Here is a 7,140-nt window from a genome sequence, read left to right on the forward strand (position 1 = left end):
CCATGTCGTAATTCTTAATGGCTTTTACTAATTGATTTCCTCTTTTGGACGAATACTTGTAACCCCACATGGTGTGGGCCGCGTTGAAATGTCCTAGCATTAAATTCGGTCTTATCCTTGCTTCGTTGATGCAGTCCAACATTGTGCCTTCAAAGTCAATGACCCTGCTGGACGGTCGACAATACGCATTCAGGACGAAAATGTTCTTGTCACCCTGCACTCTTCTGCTGTAAATTCCGACGAGGGTATGCTCGCAGCCACGCTGAGCGGTCACGTGCTGTGTGGACGCCACGTTGCTGCTTCGTTACACACAGACCACCACGGACAGACCGCCCCAGGCCGCCACAGACGCTTCGTTATTTAAGTTTCCCTCGAAAGCAACGCTGACAGTTACGACGCGGGATGTGCTCGTAACCTGCGCCTCCATCAAGACATCTTCCCCAGAGGTGGCAGAAGTGCCCGCAATAGCGCTGGCGCTCGCGCAGCCCAACGTAGGAAGAATTGTCACTGACCCCCAAAAGGCGTATAACAGCTATAGAATAGGGTGGGTGTCTCTTGCGGCACTAGGTATTCTCAGCAGTAATAGCGACGTATCTGAAAGAAAAGTTGAAGTCATATGGACGCCGGCTCAATCTAGGCTGGAGGGCAAGGAACTTGCCCACCAGTTCGCCCGAGAGATGGAACACCGGGTAGGGAAAGGTGAGCCACAGTTCATAATTAGTTATAAGGACATTAGGAACCACTACAGTATGGAGAGGCGACGTTACCCCGATCCTTACAAATCGCTTAGCAGAGAACAGGAAGCTATTTACAGGCAGATGCAAGCAGGATCCTTCCCGCACCCTTACCTTCAAAACAAGATGTACCCGGTAAGGTACGAAAAGGAATGCAATTTCTGCAAGACTCAGTTAGGCACGCTCAAACAGGTATTGGAGTATGCGATTCCTACAAGCCAATCCCTCCACATCTTACCTTTCCCACTACCCCACCCCATCCATCATCCACCCTTACCGAGCGGTGGGAGAACTTGTTAACCAGCCGCGCCCTGGAAGACCACCTCGTCCTGATCTTTAGGGGCCAGGTGGCTAGAGAAGCATATGGGTCCCGTTATAAGGGAACCACTTCCATCGACGGCGTCTAAGAAGACGTCGTAGTAGCTTGGTTCAATAAAAGTTGTTTCTCTACCTCTCTCTCTCTTCACCGCGTTAGTTGTTTCTTGTCCCACGCACTGCGAAGGAACCTTTCGCTGGTAGAGGTAGAAAGCTTTGGTATCAAATATGCAAGCAGCGCATACTGCCGGTAACGGCATATGAAGCTGAAGCTTGGCGCCTTACTGAACTACTGGAATGCAAACCTACATCACCTGAACTGACCCCAGAAGGAATAATGATGGGAGTAACCCTTCTGGACAGGAAACGAGCTGCCTTGATCGGGGAACCAAATCAAGTTGATGATATTATAGTTAAACACAATGGGCTTGAGCTGGCCTTTAGTGAGACGACCCTACAACCGCTCTACAATCAGGGTAACAGAGTGGATACCAAGGATTGTGTCTATTGGGTGAAGGCCCATGACTAGAAAGAGGATTAGGGAAATTCGGTGGCCAACACTAAGCTTGAGCAGCGCAGCACAGGAGTGGTTGGAAGTCAATGGAAAAGGTTTTCGCCCTGCAGTGGTCCTGAGTAGGCTTTTGTTGATGATTAGGCTACTGTAACCAGTGGCAGATTTCAAGAAGGGATGTGGGAGGGTTCTTTCCCTTTCATAGGCAACCATAATTTACAAAAGAAACTACTGTTTTAGAAAGTTCACAATGGTGATAATGGTGTATTGCCTGTTTGGGGGGCGGAAATAAAGATGCTAGATTATTTGTTTTAACTGAAATATGTAATTTTACTATAATTCATGCTGTGGCTAATATATCCTTATCATCAGCACCAAAAGTATTTGCACCGGCCACTAGACCACATCCACAAATATTCCCAATGCTACAACCAATAAAAATATTACACCACTGGTATACGGTATATAAACGCATTGCCTGCTAATGTATGGAGGGGACGCATTGGTACGCAGGGCGAACTCCAAGTTTTGTTTTTAATAAGGAGCAGATTTGAGCGCGAATATTGCGTTTGAAATACAGCAAAAAAATGTGGGCCAATCCACCTTGTGAACGTGATTGAAAAGCGGAGCTGTAAATAACGCTCACTACGATTAGCCATGCGGCGTCACTTGAATTCACACTTGTGGCTCCACAAAGACCGAAAGCAGAGACAAATGATATGCACTAACCACACTCTTTATTACTTCAAAGTGATTTTTTGCCAAGGTTAAATCCCTCTATATTCCAGGAATTGTGGTTGGTTGAGTTGTATTGGTGAAGCACATGAGTGGAAACTCTTTTTTATAAAATAAAGGAAGCTCAAATACGGTGTTCGACTATTTGATCTCACTACTCCCCTGTCTCTCTCGCCGCCGACGAAGGCAGAGACCTGCGGCCATGACGCACGAAAGGTTAAATGCCATGTTTTGGTGTGAGATTCCATCAATTTTTACTATCTGTTATCGCAGGTGCAAGGCCCGCACACGGCCACTACACCGTCCGTGATCACAGCGCACAGCGGCGCGAGAGGTCCCGTGACGCTGTATTTTCTTTGGCAGGAGCGGCAGCGCTCCGCTCATATCGGTAACACCATTACTGCCCCTTTACAGCTCGGTGCCCGGAATTTCTTCTGCCTGCTTGCTGCATGGGCCTGTCTGACGGCTTCCTGAAACAATTCTTCAGCGTCCCTGTGACTGCGTGACCACCACTGCACTCCTTCCACTGTTTCTTCGTCGCCGGGAGCTCCATCTGCGCAAGCGCAAGCTTCGGTGCAGCTGGTGATAAGCAGCATGCCGTCGAGCAGTGGTCATTTGGTAGCAGCGGGAGCGCTTCGCTCACATCGGTAGCCCAAGCACTGCCTCTCTACAGGTTGGCGCGAATGCCACCTGTTCTGCTGCCGCTGCTGCCATTGACTCTAATAAGATCTCCGTGACTGTGAAGTCGGCCGGACAGGCCGCCAATGGAATCTGAACCTGGCAACGTTTAACGTGCGAACCTTATCTAGCGAAGCAAGTCTCGAGGTGTTGTTCGAGGAATTAGAGGGCAATAAATGGGATGTAATAGGGCTTAGCGAGGTTAGGAGGGCAGGCGAAGCTTTCACGGTGCTGAAAAATGGACACGTCTTATGTTACCGTGGTCTAGAGGACAGAAGAGAACTGGGAGTGGGATTTCTAGTCAATAAAAGCATAGCTGGCAACATATACGAATACTACAGCATTAACGAAAGGGTAGCTGCTCTTGTAATTAGGCTCAATAAGAGGTACAAGCTCAAGGTGGTGCAGGGCTACGCGCCCACATCCAGCCACGACGACCAAGTAGTGGAACGCTTCTATGAAGATGTGGAATCGGCAATGGCTAAAGTAAAAATGCAGTATACTGTAGTTATGGGGGACTTCAATGCAAAAGTAGGCAAGAATCAGGCTGGAGAGAAGGCAGTTGGGAAGTATGGTCTGGGCTGTAGAAATAGCAGGGGGGACCTACTAGTTGAGTTTGCAGAACGGAATAACCTACGCATAATGAATACCTTCTTCTGTAAACGGGAGAGTTGGAAGTGGACCTGAAAAAGCCCGAATGGGGCGCACAAAAATGAAATAGACTTCATATTATGCGATAACCCTGGCGTCGTGCAGGATGTGGAAGTGCTCGGAAGGGTAAGGTGTAGTGACCACCGTATGGTAAGATCTCGAATTAGGCAAGAGTTGAGGCGGGACCGCAACAAGCTAGTACGAAAGAAGCCGATAAATGAGCAAACAGTAAGACGTAAAGTAGAAGAATTCAGGATCGCGCTGCAGAACCGATATTCCGCCCTTAACGAGGAAGCCGAGCTTACGACACAGGAAGACAGCGACAACCTTACACGCATTCTCACGGAGTGTGCAGTAGAAGTCGGGGGCACTATGGCTAGACAGAATACTGGTAAACTTTCACAGGAGACGAAAGATCTAATCAGGAAACGGCAAACCATGAGAATCTCTACCGCCGCTGACAGAATAGAACTAGCAGAGCTCTCGAAGTTAATCAATAAGCGCAAGACAGCTGACATTCGGAAGTATAATATGGAGAGGATCGAATACGCTGTAAAGAACGGAGGTAGCCTGAAAGCAGTAAAGAGACGTTTTGGCGTGGGGAAAAATCAGATGTCTGCACTTAAGGATAAGCAAGGCAATGTCATCACAAATAGGGATAAAATAGTCACAGTGGCCGAGGAGTTCTATAGGCATCTGTACAGTAGCCGGGACATACAGGATAATGCCGAACGAGACAGTAGTTCAGAGGAGATAGACATCCCACCAGTAACGACCGAAGAAGTAAGGAATGCTTTGAAAGAAATGAAAGAAGGCAAAGCACCTGGTGAGGATCAGATAACAGCAGACCTCTTGAAGGATGGCGGAGAAATTGTACTTGAAAAACTGGCAAACCTGTATACGCAATGCCTAATGACCGCGATGGTACCGGAATATTGGAAGAACGCGAACATCATCCTAATCCATAAGAAAGGCGACATGAAGGACTTGAAAAACTACAGGCCGATCAGCTTACTGCCAGTCGTCTACAAGGTATTTACCAAGGTAATCGCTAACCGAATCTCTGCAACCTTAGATTTCAGTCAACCTAAAGAACAAGCAGGGTTCCGTAAAGGTTATTCAACAATGAACCATATTCACACGATCAACCAGGTGATAGAGAAGTGCGCTGAGTATACTCAACCCCTATATATAGCCTTCATAGATTATGAGAAAGCATTTGACTCGGTCGAAACCCTAGCAGTCATTCGGGCATTACGGAACCAGGGGGTAGATGAGCATTATGTAAGAATACTAGAGGATATCTATAATGGGTCTACAGCTACTATCATCCTCCACAAGGAGAGCAGTAAAATACCTATAAGGAAGGGTGTCAGACAAGGAGACACAATCTCTCCAATGTTATTCACCGCATGCTTACAAGAAGTATTCAGAACGTTGGATTGAGAACAGGTGGGAGTAAGGGTTAATGGAGAATACCTCAGTAACCTCAGATTTGCTGATGACGTTGCCTTGCTAGGTAACTCGGGGGACGAATTGCAAAGCATGCTTTCCGCACTGGGCGAACAGAGTAGAACCGTGGGCCTGAAAATTAATATGCAGAAAACTAAAGTAATGATCAATAACCTCGGGACAGCACAGCAGTTTGAGATAGATGGCGAGGCAGTGGAAGTGGTAAGCGAATATATATACTTAGGCCAAGTTGTGACCCCAGATCCCAACCATGAGGCAGAGATAATTAGAAGGATCAGAATGGGGTGGGGTGCATATGGCAGACATTATCAGATAATGAATAGCAGCCTACCATTGTCGTTGAAGAAGAAAGTGTATGACAGCTGCATCTTACCGGTACTCACCTACGGGGCAGAAACTTGGAGGCTCACTAAGAGGGTTCAACTTAAATTGAGAACGACTCAGCGGGCAATGGAGCGGAAAATGATAGGTGTAACATTAAGGGACAAGAAGAGAGCGGAGTGGGTCAGGGAGCAAACTGGTGTTAAAGACATATTAGTAGAAATTAAGAAGAAGAAATGGACTTGGGCAGGGCATGTAATGCGAAGGCAAGACAACCGCTGGTCATTAAGGGTAACAGAGTGGATCCCTAGAGAAGGCAAGCGCTGCAGGGGGCGGCAGAAAGTTAGATGGGCAGATGAGATCAAGAAGTTTGCGGGAATAAATTGGTCACAGTTGGCACAGGACCGAGGTAATTGGAGAATAATGGGAGAGGCCTTTGCCCTGCAGTGGGCGTAGACAGGCTGGTGATGATGATGATGATGATGATGATGATGATGACTGTGAAGTCATGACGGTCAGGTGTTTTTGTTCGAGGTGGTCATCAGCGAAGATGAACTATCACTGAAATGTCCTGGATGCTCTGGCGAATACCATTTTGGAAATTGTGCTGGTATAACTCAGAAATCGTTCAAAGGAAAAAATAATGCAACGAAGAAAACTTGGAGATGCCAGACATACCGGACTCTTGTTCGCGCAATGACAGCTTTAAAAGCAATGAGTCAGACCTGGCCATAAGGCTATTTTTAGCAGCAATCAACAAAAACTGGACAATCTTCTAACTTTAAAAGAAAAAGTTGAAAAGATGGAGGAATCGCGCAATTTCATCTCTCGTAAATTTGATGAATTTCAGAATAACAGTTTGTCGGCGAGAGGCTGAAATTGAAGAAATGAAAGGAAGGCTCACTGAAATTGAAGCCAATGACGATAGGTGTCGAATGACGCAAGTACAACTGCAACAAGATTTAAACAACTTTGAATTCAGAAGCAGGCAACTCAACATAAAAATCCATGGCATACGAGTTAGGCAGGGTAAGAGCCTGCTGGACGTGACGAACCACGTTGCCAACGAGCTAGATTTACCTCCTCTAGAATGTCCCTGGCATCATTCCACGCTTTAAAATGATAAGAGATGCATGGCTGGAAAAAAAGGAACCAATATAAAGGACAATAAACATCGCATTTTTATTCAAGAAAACATTACCCGTGGAAACCGTGAACTGCTCCGAGCTACCAAACACGTTACGAAAACTAAAGGCTATGCTTTTGTCTGGCAGGCAAATGGTAAAATCCTGGTTTGCAGGGGCCAGGGAGCGCGAGCGATCCATATGAAAGGAATAGCTGAACTTGAGTGACTGTAGATCAGCGAATTTCGTGTTCATTGTAGGAATTACCTTCCATGAACCAACGTACATATCACCTCCCCAGTGATGTGGGTGGCATCGCTTCGCACTGGTCACCACCATCGACAAGCTGGTCACCAGTGCGTCGGTGCGCACAAAGGACCCGGCCGAAGCAGAAGAGGTGGCCGTGGCCCTCGCCCTGGCTACGCCGGAGGCTAAGACCGTGCTAACCGAATCCAAGACAGCATACGCGCGCTACCGGAGGGGGAGAGTCTCTCCCGCGGCACTAGCCATTCTGAACAAACGAAAAGCACCGGGACGAGCGATCAAACTCGTGTGGGTCCCGGCTCACTCGCAGGTGGAAGGCAACCTCCTTGCCGAC

The sequence above is a fragment of the Haemaphysalis longicornis genome, unplaced genomic scaffold, assembly GCF_048455015.1.
Source record: "Haemaphysalis longicornis isolate Haplotype H1 unplaced genomic scaffold, Haemaphysalis longicornis Haplotype H1 scaffold_7, whole genome shotgun sequence".
In the NCBI taxonomy this organism is placed as follows: Eukaryota; Metazoa; Arthropoda; class Arachnida; order Ixodida; family Ixodidae; genus Haemaphysalis; species Haemaphysalis longicornis.